Genomic DNA, 21,065 nt, shown 5'->3' with positions numbered 1-21,065 from the left:
TTCTCTCTTGTTCCCTCCAATTACTATTGGTGTTTGTGACAAATTAGAGGCACAACATTTGAGGTGCTAAAGTTCTCAAGGCTTCAAGATCTTAATTCAACAACAAGGTAAACATCTAGATCTGTTTTGTTATGTTAATTTAGATTATATACACTAGATCTAGGGTTTGAAAGTCTTGGATGAATGCATGTACAATTAGAGAACCCTAGATCCAAGCATTAGGGTTTGCATGAGCACATAGGATGTTCTTTTGGCCCAAACCTATCAATAAGGAGTTTGTACTTGAAGTTAGGTTTTTATTTCATCTTTGACCTAAATATGGGAAGGACATGCATGGCATATGCATGTCCATAAAGTTTACATTTTAAGGGTTTAAAAGGACCCCAAAAGTGTTTCTGAAAGCTTTTGTTAGAAGATTTCATGGATTAAGTGCTGATTGGTCTAGTCCCATGCATTAAGTTGCCTTTTTGGACTTTAAAATTTAGATCTAGACTTAAAGGGATGTCTTAAGGGATAAAGTTCGAAACCTTATCCATAAAGAACTTGGAAAGGATCACATCTGAGCTTTGGAGCTCTTGAAATCGGAATAAAATGATTTCAGCTCGTTTGAGTTGTTCAGACCAGTCCTTACGGCGTGGCCTTAGGTTGCCACGGCGTGGCGACTAGGGAGTCATCATTTGTTTTGTCTCTTTGTGCCCACGGCATGGCCAAGGAAGGCCATGGTGTGGAGGATGGGTGTTGGTAATTTTGACCTTATTTTTTACCATTGACTTTGAGGGTTGATTTTTATATCGTTGACTTTTATTCAAATTTGTAGTTTTAGAAAGTTGGCCTAAGTATTTATCTTGTATGGAAATATAGGTGGTGCTTAGCACCTGTCTCCTGTTTATGAGTCGTTAACGTTTTACTTCACTAATGAGGTGAGTCTTCTTGTTGTACTTCTAGGTCGAAGACACCAATACCGGCCTACTGGATTGTGTTATGTAGGATGCTAGTTGCCTTTGTGACTCTTACATGTATGTGTTGATTATACCAAAGGGTCTGGCCCATGCTTATATGTTTGGATTGAAATAAACCCTAGGGATGGCCCGAGGGTTGGGCCCATTATTGCATGTATATTTAGGTTGAAATATATCGTAGGGGTGGGCCCTAGGGTTGGGCCTATTACTATATGATGGGTTGGAATATACCCCAAGTTGGTCCCAACTGTATGTATGGTATGGTTTTTGGGGAACTCACTAAGCTTTGTGCTTACAGTTTTATGTTTATAATTTCAGGTACTTTCGGTACGAAAGGGAAGGACCTGACGTGATCACACAACATCCCCCTTTTGTTTTGGCATTGATTCCTATTTTACTCTGATGATTGTGATAGATTGTTTTCTGATGGATTTTGTGACACTGATTGTATGGATTGATGATTTTTAAATTGAAAATATTTACCTCTATTTGTGGGATGTTACAAGTTGGTATCAGAGCCTTGGTTTGAGTGATTCAGACACACTTTTGGTTGTGTCGGAACTCAAATTGAGGAATTGATAATATTTTCAAAAGAAAAATGAATTTTCTAAAAAGATTTTTCCAAAGGAAAAGGGATGTGATGCGTGCAATCAACCGAGCTCAAGTAAGTGGCTCCCAAGATACCCATACCCATGTGTTATGATTAGTATGTCTGATATGTGAATTGCATGCTAGAGTAGGGCTAAGGATGATGGGTTTTAGTATACTACAACATCCTATAGTGCACATACAACCGTAAATGCTTTGGATCTATGTTTTCTCTAATTATACATGCAATATTGTTTCCAAAGTATTAAGCCTACAACTAGCATGGTAATGAGATAATCAACATCAAATACTAGTTAGGAGTTTACCTATTTATGTAGCTTGTAGAAATTGTTGTATATGGACTTTAAGAACTTAGTGCCCCAAATGTTGCACCTGAAACAATTCACAACGCACCTAGGACAAAAGAGAACTTAAGATAGGAAATGCTAGCACCCAAAATCGACTCTATGATCTCCAAGATCACTTGTGCAACTTGTTCAACCATTACTATATGTTGGGTTGGAATATACCCCAAGTTGGGCCCAATTGTATGTATGGTATTTGGTTTTTGGGGAACTCACTAAGCTTTGTGCTTACGGTTTTATGTTTATAGTTTCAGGTACTTTTGGTACGAAAGGGAAGGACCTGACGTAATCACACAACATCCCCCTTTTGTTTCGACATTGATTCCTATTTTACTCTGATGATTGTGATACACTGTTTTGTGATATATTTTGTGACACCGATTGTATGGATTGATGATTTTTAAATTGAAAATATTTACCTCTATTTGTGGGATGTTACAAGTTAGTATCAGAGCTTTGGTTTGAGGGGTTCAGACACACTTTTGGTTGTGTTGGAACTCAAATTGAGGAATTGATAATATTATCAAAAGAAAAATGATATTTCTAAAAATATGTTTACAAAGGAAAAGGGATGTGAAAGCTCATGTAAGTGGCTCTTAAGATACCCATACCCATGTGTTATGATTAGTATGTCTGATATGTGAATTGCATGCTAGAGTAGGGCTAAGGATGATGGGTTTTAGTATACTACAACATCCTATAGTGCACATACAACCGTAAATGCTTTGGATCTATGTTTTCTCTAATTATACATGCAATATTGTTTCCAAAGCATTAAGCCTACAACTAGCATGGTAATGAGATAATCAACATCAAATACTAGTTAGGAGTTTACCTATTTATATAGCTTGTAGAGCTTGTTGTATTCGGCCTTTAAGAACTTAGTGCCCCCAAATGTTGCACCTGAAACGGTTCACAACACACCTAGGAAAAAAGAGAACTTAAGATAGGAAATACTAGCACCCAAAATCGACTCTATGATCTCCAAGATCACTTGTGCAAAACTTGTGCAACTTGTTCAACCATTTTAGGCTAAGGGGTTACATATTTATAGTGTAGGAATCCAAGAGTCATGTGTAATCCTACACTTGGGCTTGTAATGGATTAACACCTTATGAAACTTACATAAGCTTAACTCGCCACTAATAATCCACCATGGATTATTAGCCCAACTTATATGTATCATTGATTTACACAATCAACCCCTGTATATTTAATTAGTCTCTTTTGATCACCGAATTAATTCCAAATTAATTCTTGATCACTACTAATTAAATCTTATGCTTTCATATTAATATATTAGGACTTATAATATATTAATAAATCATAAATAACCTCTTACTCAAGTATCCATCTTATCAAATTGTCCTGGTGATATGCAACCCGAATGGACCACGCTACTCTTGGGTCAAGTACATACCAATTATACTTATGGGCTTAGACACCTAATCCAACAAAGGATAACTTCAGGAATTATATGTTAGAATTGCCTTATTTATGTGATACCTTATAGCCTATGAGGATTGGATGCTATTTTTTACTATGGATTGATATCAACTCACTTAATTGCTAAGTGTATGCTTTAAAAACTGTATACACAAAGGTTCATCTAGCCCTAGAATGATTGGTTTAGCCATATTTCTTATTCCTTGTGTGGTTGTGTACTTAGGGTAGAATCATTATTTGACAGTCTATGTAATCCCATTTTGTGTACAATTTGCATGCATAAGGCAACAAACAGTGTTGGTGGAGAATTAGTGAATCATCATTCATTTACCTTCAAATTATTTGCATGTTAAATTACGATATCCCTCTTCTAATTTGTAAATAATGTTGTTGGATCCTAGCCCTAATTTCTCATTTGGGTGTTTAATTAGGGATTCATTTCTAATGAAACATTGTTCTTTTTCTTTTTCAGATTTCGAACAACAACAATGCTTCCGGCTCGAATTCCTCCAGCTCGTTCTCACTCATGAACTTGTGTGGGAGAGTGATCTTTGACGGGTCCAATTTCAATGATTGGATCCGCAACATTCGAATGGTCACTCGTTACAAGGACAAAGAGTATGTCCTTGATGAGAAGCTGAAGGAGATCAACCTCAACACTGCTACTGCTGAAGAGATCGCCGCCTTTGAGGCCCATGAGCATGATGCTACGAAAGTCCATTGCATCATGTTGGCGACCATGACTGCAAAACTACAGAATTCCTATGAGGACATTTATCCCTATGAAATGAATCAAGACTTGTTGGACCGGTACCACCAAAGTGCGAGGCAAGAAAGGTACGAGATCATCACTTCGATGATCACTACCCGAATGGGTAATGAAGATTCCCTTACCGCTTATCTGCAAAAGATGCTGAGATATGTTGATCACCTGCTAAAGTTAAATGTTAACTTTGATGAAGAGTTGGAAATTGACATCATCCTTGTCACACCCCGAAAACCGAAGGCGGAAACATTTCCGGGGTTGACTCCACGTTGAGTATCAAATCCAATGTACATAGTAAGTAAAGTAAACAACCATTACATTACATATAATAAAGTTTACATTTGTTTGAAAGTGAAGTTGTACAGGTGTGATACATAGTATATATGAACAAAATTAAGACGAGTCTTCAACGCACTCCGTCTTTGCAAAAAGGAATCATCAGGTACCTGTCTAACGCTGACCTGAGAACACAAGCGGCTTAAAAATTAGCATAACGCTGGTGAGTTCATAAGTGGTTTTTGTTTTGTGAAAAACGTTCAAGTTTCCTTTCTGATTCTGAAAATGTTACACACACCAAGAAAATCCCATATTTTCTTAAAAGGCTGGTTAATGGTTCTCAAGATGTAAAGTAAAGTTGTACACTGAAAACACGTTTACTCTCGTGAAATGTACAGTTAGGCTATCTGGTTTGTTATACTATTCTGGTTATGTACAAATGTATTCTCAGGAAAGTCCCATACTTTCCTAAATTGTTGGTTACCAATTGTACAAGATGTATTCTGAAAAACATGTTTACCCTTTTGAGATGTAAAGTTAGCCGGTTTGTTACCCTTTTCTAGTTCTGTACAATGTTCCCCAGGAAAGTCCCATACTTTCCTGACTGTTGGTAACTAATGTGAAAGATGTATACTGAAACCTGGTTATCTTGTGAAATGTATTACGTTTTTCATTATTACTATTAAGTAAATCTCTGTTATCCTAATTGCTAGTTCCATAACCATACGATAGACTAGATATGGCAATAATAGTCCACATCACCTTATGACTTTCGTCACCCTTGAACCATTTCGGTTCGGCTGTAGCTAGCAGCCAGGTGTGGGGTAGTCAGACCCATATAGATCTATACACTCAAGTCACGCTCTCTAATCCCATAGATTCTGGTTATGGGTGCAGTCCTCCACTCGTGTATCTCTGTGGAGTGTTCACCGAGGACGTGTCTCCAATCATACAGGACTAACAAATTTACTAGTAATAATATGATAATCCTCCACTCGCGTATCTCTGTGGAGTGTTACCGAGGACAAAACAGTGTACATGTTTTATGTTTCAAAAGTTCTAATGTCATGCTTTTAACTGATAAAATGTGGAAACCATTTCTGAAATATATAAAACATAATAGTTTATAAACCCATTTCACAAATAATATGTTTACGTGATCTGCATGTTCAAATGGTTATCAGTTGTAACAATCATTGTTAAAAGCATATAAAATGTGAAACACACACATGAAAACAAGTTTTAGAGTACAAGTAATCCCTTGTACATTGCTTGTGTTTCCCCCCTGAAAACAGTGAAAAAGGGTAGGGGTATGAGCTCACCGCTTAATGTAGAGTTCGAGTGTCAACGGATGCCCTGAACTCCTATGGCCCGTATTTTTCATGAGAAGACACATAAATGAGTTAGACATAAGGTGTTTCATGACTAAACATGTTGGGAAAACATCCTTAGGGCTTGGAATTACTAAGAATAAGTGTTCTATGATCCAAACTTAATGATTTATGCAAGTTTAGGGCCAAATATGGGTATTAGAGTGGGTGTATGGTCTTGAAAATGAGTGTGCGGCTGGGGAGTGCGGCCAGGAGTGTGTGTGAGGCAGCACAAAAGAGCGTGCGGCCGTACAAAGGGTGTGTGCGGCCGTACACAGGAGTGTGCGGCCGTACACTCCTCATTTGAGTCCATATGTTGATTTTCAAAGTGTATGCTCTTCATACTTGGGAGATTTGAATGTGTGTTGCCCCCTTATGAAGGTGTGCGGCCGTACACCTTCATGGGATGATGAATATGATGAACATAATGAGTTTTAAGCTTGGGATTCAAGTGTTTACCACTATACTTAGCTTGAAGATGGAGTAGATCACGATTATGAAGCCTTCCAAGTGTTCTTGGTTGATGATTTTGAGAGAGAAAGTAGAGAGAGGGAAGAGAACATCTAAATGAATGAATGAAGGGGATATCCATCCATAAATTGAATTGGGTGTGAGGTTGAGGGTGTTTGCGGTTGGGTGTGTGGCCGTACACATAGGTGTGTGGCCGCACACACCTTATTTAGTGAGCTTGGCCCGATATTGTGATACTAAACACTGTCCAACCCTTCCTAAGACTCATATCTAGATTATACTAAGTCTAGAGCACCCATATGAAACCACAAGATTTAATAAAAGATAATGAACTCAAGTTTTAGTGCTAGATCAATTACATGGGTTAGAAGTTTCGGGTTGTCATATTATCCCCCTGTTAGAGGGAATTTCGTCCCGAAATGCAAAATTAAGATACAAATCATGGACTTGGAAAGAGGTGCGGATACTTCTGACTCATTGAGTCTTCACGCTCCCAAGTGAATTCCGGTCCTCGCTTGGCATTCCAGCGAACCTTCACTATCGGGATGCGACTTTGTTTTGTACGTTTGACTTCTCGATCCATGATTTCGATCGGTTCCTCCACGAAGTTGAGGTTTTCATTGATATCGATCTCGTCAAGAGGTATCGCAAGGGTTTTGTCTGATAAACACTTCTTAAGATTAGAGACGTGAAAGACGGGATGAATGCTACTGAGCTCATGGGGTAAACGAAGTATATAGGCTACCGGACCGATCCTGGCGAGGATCTCGAAGGGTCCAATGTAACTAGGATTAAGTTTCCCACGTTTTCCAAAGCGTACCATGCCTTTCCAGGGCGAGACCTTCAACAGGACACGGTCTCCAACCTGGAATTCCAGAGGTTTCCGGCGGTTATCAGCGTAACTCTTTTGGCGATCTCGTGAAGCTTTCAATCGTTCTCGGATTTGGATGATCTTCTCAGTGGTTTCGCGGATGATTTCAGGACCAGTGAGAGCACTGTCAGGGACTCAACTCTTGGCTAGCTGTGTGTCCCCCAACTCAGCCCAGCACAGAGGGGATCTGCACTTGCGACCATAGAGGGCTTTAAACAGAGCAGCCTTGATGCTGGTGTGGTAACTATTCTTGCACGAGAATTCGATCAAAGGTAGATGTGTGTCCCACGACTTTCCAAAATCAATGACACATGCCCTAAGCATGTCCTCCAGGGTTTGGATTGTTCTCTCACTTTGTCCATCGGTCTGAGGGTGATAAGTTGTACTCATGTTTAGTTTGGTTCCAAGAGCCTTCTGGAGTGACTGCCAAAATCTAGAAGTAAACCTGCTATCTCGATCAGAGATAATGGATGCAGGTACACCGTGCAGTTGGACTACCTCTTGGATGTAAATTCTCGCGAGTCTTTCCATCTTAAATGATTCTTTGATTGGGATGAAATGGGCGGACTTTGTCAAATGATCGACAATTACCCAAATGGTGTTGTACCCACTCGGAAACTTGGGTAACTTGGTGATGAAATCCATAGTAATCATCTCCCATTTCCATTCGGGTATCTCGGGCTGCTGGAGCAGACCCGAGGGTTTCTGGTATTCGACTTTCACCTTGGTGAAAGTCAGGCACTTGCCCACCAATGTAGCTATCTCAGCTTTCATGTTTGGCCACCAGTATTGTTTCTTGAGATCCAGGTACATCTTGTCCGAACCCGGGTGAACAGAGTATCTGGTCTTGTGCGCTTCCTCCATGACAATCTCCCTAAATCCTCCGGACTTTGGAATCCAGGTTCGATCCATGAAGCAGTAGACTCCGTCACCTCTGATCTCAAGTTTCTTTTCCATTCCTCTCAAGGCTTCGTTTGACATGTTCTCGGGTTTGAGGGCTTCTAACTGGGCTTCTCGGATTTGCATGGATAAGTTGGAATGGATGGTCATCGTCAGGGTCTTCACCTTTCAGTTTGAACTCTCCTTTCGGCTAAGGGCATCTGCTACTACATTGGCCTTGCCGGGATGGTAACGGATTTCACACTCATAATCACTGAGTAGTTCTACCCATCGCCGTTGCCTCATGTTCAAGTCTTTCTGATCAAAGATGTGTTGCAGGCTCTTATGGTCAGTGAAGATCGTACACTTGGTTCCGTAGAGATAATGTCTCCAAATCTTCAGAGCAAAGACTACGGCTCCTAATTCCAAGTCATGTGTTGTATAGTTGACCTCGTGTGCTTTCAGCTGTCTAGAAGCATAAGCAATTACCTTTCCTCTTTGCATAAGTACATAGCCTAAGCGTTGATTAGACGCATCGCAGTAGACAACGAAGTCCTCTGTCCCTTCGGGTAGGGACAGAACAGGCGCGCTGCACAAGGCTTTCTTCAGCGTCTGGAATGCAGTTTCTTGCTTATCACTCCAACAAAAGGGTACACCTTTCTGTGTTAGAGTGGTTAAGGGTTTGGCGATTCTGGAAAAGTTCTGGATAAATCTCCGATAATAGCCGGCGAGACCCAAGAATTGTCGGATTTCTGTGGGTGTCTTCGGTGCTGACCAATTCTCTATCGCTTTAATCTTGGAAGGATCTACATGAATACCCTCCTTGCTTACCACGTGACCAAGGAAAGTTACCTTCCGAATCTAGAATTCACACTTGGAAAATTTTGCGTACAACTTCTCGGATCTAAGGGTTTCCAACACTAGCCTCAAGTGCTGTTTGTGATCTTCTTCGCTTCTGGAGTTGACAAGTATGTCATCAATGAATACAATGACAAACTTATCCAGATAAGGATGACACACCCGGTTCATCAGGTTCATGAACACTGCCGGTGCGTTGGTTAGACCGAAGGGCATCACTACGAATTCGTAGTGTCCATACCGAGTTCTGAAAGCTGTTTTGGAAACATCACTCTCATGAACTCGTAGCTGATGGTACCCTGACCGAAGGTCTATCTTGGAGAAGTAACTGGCTCCCTTGAGTTGATCAAAGAGACATCTATTCGCGGAAGAGGATATCGGTTTTTGACGGTCAACTTGTTCAGCTCACGGTAGTCGATACACATCTGAAAGGATCCATCTTTCTTCTTAACGAACAATACCGGAGCTCCCCAGGGCGAGGAACTCGGTCTAATGAATCCTTTACTGAGCAACTCATTGAGTTGGTTGGATAACTCCTGCATTTCTGTTGGAGCTAAGCGATACAGAGATTTTGCCACAGGGGTAGCTCCAGGAATTAGGTCAATACGGAACTCGACCTGACGCTTGGGAGGAATTCCTGGAAGCTCTTCGGGAAATACATCAGGAAAGTTACAGACTTCGGGGATGCTCGCGAGGTCTTTAACTTCCTATTTCTCGTTGACTACATGGGCTAAGAATGCAATGCACTCCTTTCGTAGGAGCTTTTGAGCTTTGATGCAGGAAATGATACGAAGATTGGAACTGAGTTTATCGCCATAGATTACGAGAGTTTGATCCGAAGGAAGGTTGAGACGGATGGCTTTTTCGAAACAGAGGATATCAGCATGATTGGGACTCAACCAATCCATGCCAATGATGACATCAAAGCTCTTTATGGAAACTGGCATCAAATCAATGGGAAATGAATGGTCATTTAGGGTAAGAGTACAACCTATGAACACCTCGCTGGCGCTTTCTTTCTCACCGTTAGCCATCTCAACGGTAAGCATTTCAGTTAAAGGTTGGGGATTATGTTTTAGGTTATGTTTGAATGAATGACTAACAAAGCTTCTTTCAGCACCCGAATCAAAAAGAATACTAGCATATGAGTTATCGAGAAGGAACGTACCCGAGACTACAGTGGGATCGGCGACTGCTTCCTCCCGTCCTATGGCTAGGACTCTCCCGGTATTATCAACTGTTGATTTCTTGGGGCAATTCCTTTTAAAGTGTCCAACCTCTCCACAGTTATAGCAGGCTTGACCAACGCCTGCTCCAGATGATTGATTGGCCGATTGGGTCGGAGCTTTGCAGAATCGGACCGTGTGCCCCTTCTTACCACAATTGGTACAAGATAGTTCTCGGCAGGGGCCGGGGTTGTGGTGATATTTGCACTTGTCAGATAGAGGGAGATTACCAGCATATCTGCTAGTAGGAGTTGGAGTTGTGGATCCCACAACAGAAGCAGCAGCAACGGGGGTAGTAGCAGCATGGACTGCTACAGTTTGCTGTCTCTTGGAGGATCCTTGGGAAGATTGATCCTTCTTCTTCTTCCAGAACTTTCTTTTCTCACCACTCCTCTTGGTCGGTTCAGGAGCGGTGGTGGTTTCCTCGATGTCATCACTGTGATCAATTAGGGTTTGGGCTAAACTCTTGGCACTATCATAGGTATCCGGACGTGCAGCTAAGACGTTTCCCTTAGTTGGTTGGGTCAGCCCCCAGATGAACTTTTCTATCTTTTTACTTTCAGGAGTGACCAATCCCGGGCAAAGAAGTGCGAGGTCATCGAATCGAGAAGTGTATACAACAATATCGGAACCCTTCATCTTCAGGTTCCAGAGATCATGCTTTAGTTTCTGCATTTCACCACGGGGACAGTATTCGGCTATCAAGTGTTCTTTCATGGCTTCCCAGCCCATCGCGTTGGCTACGGGTAGGGTCAGAGATTTGACTCGGCCATTCCACCAAGTCAAGGCTTTATCAATGAAGGTACAGGCTGCGAACTTGACCTTATCAGATTCCGCACAGGCACAAATTTCAAAGATGGATTCGATTTTCTCGAACCATCGGGATAAGGAAATGACACCTCCAGTGCCATCGAAAGATGTTAGTTTTGCATTCATGAAATCCTTATAGGAACCCTCCTTTTGGTGTCCCTGATTGCTTTCTTGATCCTGAGATTGAGTACCGCCTCCCGAACCACCGGAACCGCCGGTGGTCAATTGAGACATAGCAGCTGCCACCGTGGCGGTAACAGCTGCCTGAAATACCACGGGGTCAAATTCAGGAGGAGGAGGTGGCGAAGGGTTGTTTGTCTTTGATTTGGGTCTCTTTCTTGGAGGCATCTTGATCTAATAAGATCAAGAAAGAGAGGATGATAAGTCCTCTGAATCGAATCGCGAGATATGACAGATATATATTCCAAATAAGCGATAAAGCAGGAAAGAGTTATCAAAGCAGGTAAACTATCGCTAACGGAATGATCAAGGATCTATACGTGAACGAGGATTTCTACAAAGGATTGGCTCGAGAAATACTCCCATAGTATTTCATGATTCGCTACGAAACTGGCTCAATGTTTGTGGTATTAGGGTAAGTTTTAGGCATGCCGCATACCACAGTCACTCCAAAGCACATGTTGGCCGTGTCTCGAATGAATATAGTTGGCCACGCTATATTGATCCTAGACACGACTACATAACTGCCCAGGTTTAACTGCAGTACACAACACCCATTTACTTATGTTTTGTTCTACTTGTAGTTACAGGTCTCGACGGTTCAGTATACTTGTATACTTTTGAAAATACTTATAGTTTGAAGATACTTTTAATTTTAGAGCACTTAGGCCCTTTAGTGTTTATAGTTTTATACCATGTAAGGTTTGGTATACATTATTCACCATAAACAAGGGCTCTGATACCAATCTGTCACACCCCGAAAACCGAAGGCGGAAACATTTCCGGGGTTGACTCCACGTTGAGTATCAAATCCAATGTACATAGTAAGTAAAGTAAACAACCATTACATTACATATAATAAAGTTTACATTTGTTTGAAAGTGAAGTTGTACAGGTGTGATACATAGTATATATGAACAAAATTAAGACGAGTCTTCAACGCACTCCGTCTTTGCAAAAAGGAATCATCGGGTACCTGTCTAACGCTGACCTGAGAACACAAGCGGTTTAAAAATCAGCGTAACGCTGGTGAGTTCATAAGTGGTTTTTGTTTTGTGAAAAACGTTCAAGTTTCCTTTCTGATTCTAAAAATGTTACACACACCAAGAAAATCCCATATTTTCTTAAAAGGCTGGTTAATGGTTCTCAAGATGTAAAGTAAAGTTGTACACTGAAAACACGTTTACTCTTGTGAAATGTACAGTTAGGCTATCTGGTTTGTTATACTATTCTGGTTATGTACAAATGTATTCTCAGGAAAGTCCCATACTTTCCTAAATTGTTGGTTACCAATTGTAAAAGATGTATTCTGAAAAACATGTTTACCCTTCTGAGATGTAAAGTTAGCCGGTTTGTTACCCTTTTCTAGTTCTATACAATGTTCCCCAGGAAAGTCCCATACTTTCCTGACTGTTGGTTACCAATGTGAAAGATGTATACTGAAACCTGGTTATCTTGTGAAATGTATTACGTTTTTCATTATTACTATTAAGTAAATCTCTGTTATCCTAATTGCTAGTTCCATAACCATACGATAGACTAGATATGGCAATAATAGTCCACATCACCTTATGACTTTCGTCACCCTTGAACCATTTCGGTTCGGCTGTAGCTAGCAGCCAGGTGTGGGGTAGTCAGCCCCATATAGATCTATACACTCAAGTCACGCTCTCTAATCCCAGAGATTCTGGTTACGGGTGCAGTCCTCCACTCGTGTATCTCTGTGGAGTGTTCACCGAGGACGTGTCTCCAATCATACAGGACTAACAAATTTACTATTAATAGTATGATAATCCTCCACTCGCGTATCTCTGTGGAGTGTTACCGAGGACAAAACAGTGTACATGTTTTATGTTTCAAAAGTTCTAATGTCATGCTTTTAACTGATAAAATGTGGAAACCATTTGTGAAATATATAAAACATAACAGTTTATAAACCCATTTCACAAATAATATGTTTACGTGATCTGCATGTTCAAATGGTTATCAGTTGTAACAATCATTGTTAAAAGCATATAAAATGTGAAACACACACATGAAAACAAGTTTTAGAGTACAAGTAATCCCTTGTACTTTGCTTGTGTTTCCCCCTGAAAACAGTGAAAAAGGGTAGGGGTATGAGCTCACCGCTTAATGTAGAGTTCGAGTGTCAACGGATGCCCTGAACTCCTATGGCCCCTATTTTTCATGAGAAGACACATAAATGAGTTAGACATAAGGTGTTTCATGACTAAACATGTTGGGAAAACATCCTTAGGGCTTGGAATTACTAAGAATAAGTGTTCTATGATCCAAACTTAATGATTTATGCAAGTTTAGGGCCAAATATGGGTATTAGAGTGGGTGTATGGTCTTGAAAATGAGTGTGCGGCTAGGGAGTGCGGCCAGGAGTGTGTGTGAGGCAGCACAAAAGAGCGTGCGGCCGTACAAAGGGTGTGTGCGGCCGTACACAGGAGTGTGCGGCCGTACACTCCTCATTTGAGTCCATATGTTGATTTTCAAAGTGTATGCTCTTCATACTTGGGAGATTTGAATGTGTGTTGCCCCCTTATGAAGGTGTGCGGCCGTACACCTTCATGGGATGATGAATATGATGAACATAATGAGTTTTAAGCTTGGGATTCAAGTGTTTACCACTATACTTAGCTTGAAGATGGAGTAGATCACGATTATGAAGCCTTCCAAGTGTTCTTGGTTAATGATTTTGAGAGAGAAAGTAGAGAGAGGGAAGAGAACATCTAAATGAATGAATGAAGGGGATATCCATCCATAAATTGAATTGGGTGTGAGGTTGAGGGTGTTTGCGGTTGGGTGTGTGGCCGTACACATAGGTGTGTGGCCGCACACACCTTATATTAGTGAGCTTGGCCCGATATTGTGATACTAAACACTCTCCAACCCTTCCTAAGACTCATATCTAGATTATACTAAGTCTAGAGCACCCATATGAAACCACAAGATTTAATAAAAGATAATGAACTCAAGTTTTAGTGCTAGATTAATTACATGGGTTAGAAGTTTCGGGTTGTCACAATCCTTCACTCCTTACCTCCCTGCTACATCCAGTTCCGCATGACCAACCACATGAATAAGGAAGATGTCATTTTGAGAAAGCTTCAAGGCTTGCAAAGGACTTCTAAGAGAAATCTCAAAGATAAGCCTGTTGCATCAGCTCCAACTCCTGTTGCTGCCCCTCTTTCGGCTATTAGGCAAGCGAAGGGTAAAAAGAGGAAGGCTCCCTCAAAGAGCCACCACAAGGGAAAGTCCCAAGATGGTACCTCTTCTAGTGGAACCAAGGCTGGTTCTGCTAAACCCAACTGTAACCCAAAAGAGGCAGAGTGCCATCACTACCACAAGATAGGGCATTGGAAGAGAAGCTGCCTAGAATATCTGCAAGCTATCAAGGATGGGAAGATCAAGCCGTCCTTCACAGGTATTTACACTATTAAATCTAATGATTCATCACATGCTATTTCTTGAGTTCTTGATACATGATGTGGTTTTCACATATGTTCTGATTTGCAGGGACTAAGAAGAATAAAGGATGTGGAGCATAGGAAGATAAATCTACTCATGGGAAACAAAAGATCGTCGTCTGTCACCAAGATTGAAGTATATTCCCTAATGCTTAGTAAAGGATTTGGTTTAGATTTAAACAATTGTTGCTATTCGCCAAATATGGCAAGAAACATCATTTCATTTCATGGTTTATATAGACAAGTATTTAGATATTCATTTGATAATGAAAAGGGTTCTATTTATGCTTATCTTAATAGTGTTTTATATTTTGAAGCATTTCCGTGTAATGGAATATATGAAACTTTGATGGTTGTAGATAACTTAGGAAATGATGTATTGTGTGTTGATTCTTCAAATAGTATGGATAAAGCATGCTTGTGGCGTTTTCGTCTTGGAAATGTCAACAAGAAACATATAGCCCAACTCCAAAAGGATGGAGTGTTGGAGTCATCCGACCTTAGGGACAATGACGTGTGCGAGTCTTGTTTACTTGGAAAGATGACTAAGTCACCCTTTACTGGCACTTGAGAAAGGTGTGAGGGTTTATTGGATCTCATATACACCGAAGTGTGTGGGCCCTTTATATCCACCATAAAGGATGCGAGACGCTTCTATGTGACTTTTACCGATGATTATAGCAAATATGGGTATATCTACTTGATCAAGCACAAGTCGAAAACCTTTGAAAAGTTCAAAGTGTTTAAACAAGAAGTGGAGAATCAGTTGGGCAGGAAAATCAAGATGCTTCGATCTGATCGAGGAGGAGAGTACCTAAGTCTTGAATTCCATGACTACGTCAAGGAATGGGGGATCGTTTCGCAATTGACGCCATCTAGGACACCGCAATTGAACGAGGTGGCTGAGAGGCATAATCGAACCTTGCTAGACATGGTTCGTTACATGATGAGTCGTGCTTCACTACCTATCTCATTCAAGGGGTATGCCTTAGAGACTGTCGCCCATATCCTTAACTTAGTCCCTACGAAAAAGGTTGTCAAAACACCTCACGAGATGTGGACAAGAAAAGCTCCCTCATTGTCACATATCAAGGTTTGGGGTTGCGAGGATTTTGTAAGACGATAGACTCACGACAAACTCGAACCTCGTAGTGAACGGTGTATTTTCGTTGGCTACCCGCAGAAGTCCTTTGGATATCTCTTCTATAGTCCGAGTGACAACGTTGTTTTTGTTGCGAGGAGAGGGGTTTATCGAGAGCAAGAACTCATAAGCCAAGGGGATAGTGGGAGGCAAATTGATCTTGAAGAGATTCAAGAGTCGAGCGATGAAGGAACCTCTAACGCTGACACTCAACCCGAGGAGGAAAATCCGATTGAACTGATTGACGAGTCCTTACCTCTTAGACGTTCCGAAAGAGTTAGGTTTCAACCCCAGTTATATGGTTTTCATATTACTATAGAAGGGGATACGTATATTATTGATAGTACACTAATAAATTTGGATGAACCTAACAGCTATAAGGAAGCCATGGCAGGCCCAGAGTCTGCAAAATGGAAAGAGGCGATGGACAACGAGATTCAGTCTATGTATGACAACCAAGTTTGGAATTTGGTTGACAATGTACCAGGTCGTAAGACGGACGGGTGCAAATGGATCTTCAAGAAGAAGACCGACATGGACGGGAATGTGCACACTTATAAGGCGTGATTGGTTGTGAAGGGTTTCACTCAAAATCCCGGAGTTGACTATGATGAAGCCTTCTCACCAGTTGTGAAGATAAAGTCTATTAGGGTGATGCTAGCCATTGCCGCATTTCATGATTATGAAATATGGAAAATGGATGTCAAAACCGCTTTCCTTAATGGGAAGTTTGCTGAGGATGTTTACATGGCTCAGCTAGAGGGTTTTGTCAATGCGAAGCATCCCAATAGAGTGTGTAAGCTTGAGAAGTCCATTTATGGACTTAAGGAAGCGTCTCGCAAATGGAATCCTTTTTTCGATGAGAAAGTCAAAGATTTTGGTTTTCTACGCAGCGAGGATGAATCATGTGTATATGTCAAAACCAGTGGAAGTATATTAAGCTTCCTCGTATTGTATGTCGATGACATACTACTTATAGGAAATGACATCCCGACACTGCAGGAAGTTAAGTCCTTGCTTGGGAAGTGCTTCGCTATGAAGGACCTCGGAGAGGCTGCCTATATTATGGGTATAAGGATAGTTAGAAACAGAAGTAAGAGACTAATAGGAGTTAGTCAGAACACTTACATGGACAAGGTACTAAAACATTTTAGTATGGAGAATTCAAAGAAGGGAGAGTTACCAATCCAAACTAATGCCAAATTGAGTAAGACTCAAAGTCCGAGTACCGAAGTCAAGATAGCAGAAATGAGCCGAGTACCATACGCTTCCACAATTGGCTCGATTATCTACGCTATGACTTGTACTCGCCCTGATGTGGCCTTCTCTTTGAACATTGTCAGCAGATATCAAGGCAACCCTAGCAAAGCGCATTAGACCGCAATCAAGAATATTCTTAAGTACCTTTGAAGAACCAAGGAATGGTTTCTAGTCCTCGGTGGGAGTGATGACTTAAAGGTGAGAGGGTATAGTGACGCCAGTTTTCAGACCGACAATGACAACTACCGTTCGCAGTCAGGCTGGGTCTTTACCCCAAATAGAGGAGCAGTGACTTGGAAAAGTTCCAAGCAGGAGATCGTAGTTGATTCAACATCTGAATGAGAGTACATTGTAGCGAGCGCAGCGTCAAAGGAGGCAATATGGTTGAAGAACTTCATTGGAGACCTTGGAGTTGTGTCGGCTATACAGGAGCCTATGGAAATTTTTTGTGATAATGAAGGTGATGTTGCCTTGAATAAGGGACCGAGGGATCATGGTAGATCTCGACATATCGATAGAAAATATCACTTTATTCGACATCGGGTAGAAGAAGGACTCCTCGTAGTGAAGAGGGTATTGTTAGAAGATAACCCAAAAAATCCTCTTACGAAGGGACCGAGCAGGGTTAAGCACTTGCAGCACGGTAGGATCATCAGGCTGAAGGACGATATTAGTTTAGATTAGATAGTTTAGAAACGTGTAATAGATAAATTGTAATTAACATTTGTTGATTAAATAATAGAGTATTATTTATTAGTAATTTTACTGTCTTATGCTAATTGTTTACCTATTGTTTCATTTTGGATGTTTTGACTTCCTGAATAATAAGACTATTCAAACGGTCCACAGTCGTTCATATGTTGGAAGTAGGTGTGAATGTAGACTGTCATGAATTGGTGTGTAGACTATGTAAAGTGTGTTAGACATAGAAAAAGTTTGCTACAACATTCATGAGTGCTTATGAACTTGATTTGAGCATTGGAATAAACCCACACTTGCTAGAATCACTTCATGGAATTTATCACGAGGGATCGCAATACGATAATATCATATGGTCTTAAAACCTAGATATATGGTTTATTGTTTGATAATTGGTTGTGCATTGATAGTGCATAAACGCATCAGTAACTTGATGTTATTAAACGCATTGTTGTGTTGATTTGATTGGTGAATAGTAAATGCATACAAGTCGAAGTTTATCTATTCCTTTTATCCTAGGAGGGTAAAAGCGATATTAGGGCCCCTCGATGATTTGATTTGACTTATGTTTCAGGCCCGGTCATGACTGAATTGATGTTTTCAATTAAGTTCTATGTCAAATGAATCTGAGATCGAGAAACAAACTGCTGGACAATAATTATGACTATGTTCCATGTAATTGTCTGCATGAAATCTAGAATAGATGATTATATGATCTCTTATCTTTAGGACAAGTTATTGATAAGATCAAGAGTTTTGAGAACTATGATTGCTAATCAGATCCAAAAGTTGTATTTGCATTTATAGTTATAGACTTATCCAAGTGGGAGACTGATGGATTAGTGTCTAAGTCCATAACTATATTTGGTATGTACTTGACCTGATTGTGCATGGTCCTTTTGGGTTACCTTCACCAAAGAAACTTGACTGGAGGAATAATATAGAAAGGTGATTATGGTTTATTAATATGTTATAAGAATTATATATTAAAATAGAAATCATATTTGTTTAATTAACATTGGTCAATAATTAACTAAGAATTAGTTTTATGATCAAAAGAAGTTAATTAAACTTAAGGGGCTGAACTGTAATTATGTGATAGTTGCAAAGTTGGGCAAGGAAACCCTAATAAGATAGGGTGGACAAATTCTAAGGATAAGGCCTTAGGAATTCGTCCAAGGGGGCCTTCTAGAGTTATCCTTGGGCTACTTGGTGGCTAAGTAACCAGATAAGGATAATTACTGAAATCCTAATTTCCACACCTATATAAAGGCCCATAAGGCTAGGGATTTCGGCTAAACTTGAACCCTAGAAGTCCTAGTAGCCAAAATTCTCCTCTCCCCTTTCTCTCTTATTCCCTCCAATTGCTATTGGTGTTTGTGACAAATTAGAGGCACAACATTTGAGGTGCTAAAGTTCTCAAGGCTTCAAGATCTTCAATCAAAAACAAGGTAAACATCTAAATCTATTTTGTTATGTTAATTTCGAATATATACACTAGATCTAGGGTTTGAAAGTCTTGGATGAATGCATGTACAATTAGAGAACCCTAGATCCAAGCATTAGGGTTTGCATGAGTACATAGGATGTTCTTTTGGCTCAAACTCATCAATAAGGAGTCTGTACTTGAAGTTAGGTTTTTATTTCATCTTTGACCTAAATATGGGAAGGACATGCATGACATATGCATGTCCATAAAGTTTACATTTTTAGGGTTGAAAAGGACCCCAAAAGTGTTTCTGAAAGTTTTTGTTAGAAGATTTCATGGAATAAGTCTTGATTGGTCTAGTCCCATGCATTAAGTTGCCTTTTTGGACTTTAGAACTTAGATCTAGACTTAAAGGGATGTCTTAATGGATAAAGTTGGAAACCTTATCCATAAAGAACATGGAAAGGATCACATCTGAGCTTTGGAGCTCTTGAAATCCGAATAAAATGATTTCAGCTCGTTTGAGTTGTTCAGACCAGTCCCTATGGTGTGGCCTTAGGTTGCCACAGCATGATGACTAGGGAGTCATCTTTTGTTTTGTCTCTTTGTGCCCGCAGTGTGGCTAAGGAAGGCCATGGTGTGGAGGACGAGTGTTGGTAATTTTGACCTTATTTTTACCATTGAATTTGAGGGTTGATTTTTAACTCGTTGACTTTTAGTCAAATTTGTAGTTTTAGAAAGTTGGCCTAAGTATTTATCTTGTATGGCAATATAGGTGGTGCTTAGCACCTGTCTCCTGTTTGTGAGTCATTGACTTTTTACTTCACTAATAACGTGAGTCTTCTTGTAGTACTTGTAGGTCGAAGACACCAATACCGGCCTACTGGATTGTGTTATGTAGGATGCTAGCAGCCTTTGTGACTCTTATATGTATGGGTTGAATTATACCTTAGGGTCGGACCCATGCTTATATGTGTGGATTGAAATAAACCCTAGGGATGGCCCGAGGGTTGGTCCCATTATTTCATGTATGCTTAGGTTGAAATATACGGTAGGGGTGGGCCTTAGGGTTAGGCCTATTACTATATGTTGGGTTGGAATATTCCCCAAGTTGCGCCCAATTGTATGTATATTTGGTTTTTGGGGAACTCACTAAGCTTTGTGCTTATAGTTTTATGTTTATAATTTCAGGTACTTTCGGTACGAAAGGGAAGGACCCGACGTGATCACACAACATCCCGCTTTTGTTTCAGCGTGATACACTGTTTTGTGATGGATTTCATGACACTGATTGTATGGATTGATGATTTTTAAATTGAAAATTTTTACCTCTATTTGTGGGATGTTACTGTTGGGTTATGAGCATTCTAACACTCCTAAGTGTACATGCAACCCTAAATACCTTGGATCTATGTTTTCTCTATTATACATGCAAATAAGAACTTCCAAGGTATTATCCTAATCTAGCATATAAAACAATGAATATAATAAGATAGAATACATACCTCTTTCATGTAGAAAGTCTTCATGAAGCTTGAGTGCCTAGTGCCCCAAGTGTGACACCTCAAATGGAATCACAATCATCAAAACACTTAGAATAACTTGAGAGAATTCTTACAACTCATGAAATCGGCTAGCCCTCTCTAGAATAATACTAGTCCCCGATTTTGCCAAGAATAATATCTTTATATAGTGTTACAATTAGGGTAAACTCTTAATTGTCATGGCTTTCCATTTCCTTGGATCCATGGGTACAAATACACCATGGAGCATCCATGGACCATCCTATGGGTTTTAGCCCAACTTGATTATCCATGGAGCATTAGCCCACTATACAAGTATGGATGATTTACACAATCAACCCATATATTTAATTAGTCTTCTTTTGATCACTTAATTAATCCTAGATTAATTCTTGATCAATACTAATTAAATAATCTTATTATTCTTATTATTAATATACTAGAACTTATAATATATTAATAACCATAAGTG

This window comes from Lactuca sativa, chromosome 8 (assembly GCF_002870075.4).
Source record: "Lactuca sativa cultivar Salinas chromosome 8, Lsat_Salinas_v11, whole genome shotgun sequence".
In the NCBI taxonomy this organism is placed as follows: Eukaryota; Viridiplantae; Streptophyta; class Magnoliopsida; order Asterales; family Asteraceae; genus Lactuca; species Lactuca sativa.
The sequence above is the reverse complement of the archived record's forward strand: the minus strand, read 5'-3'. Positions refer to the sequence as shown.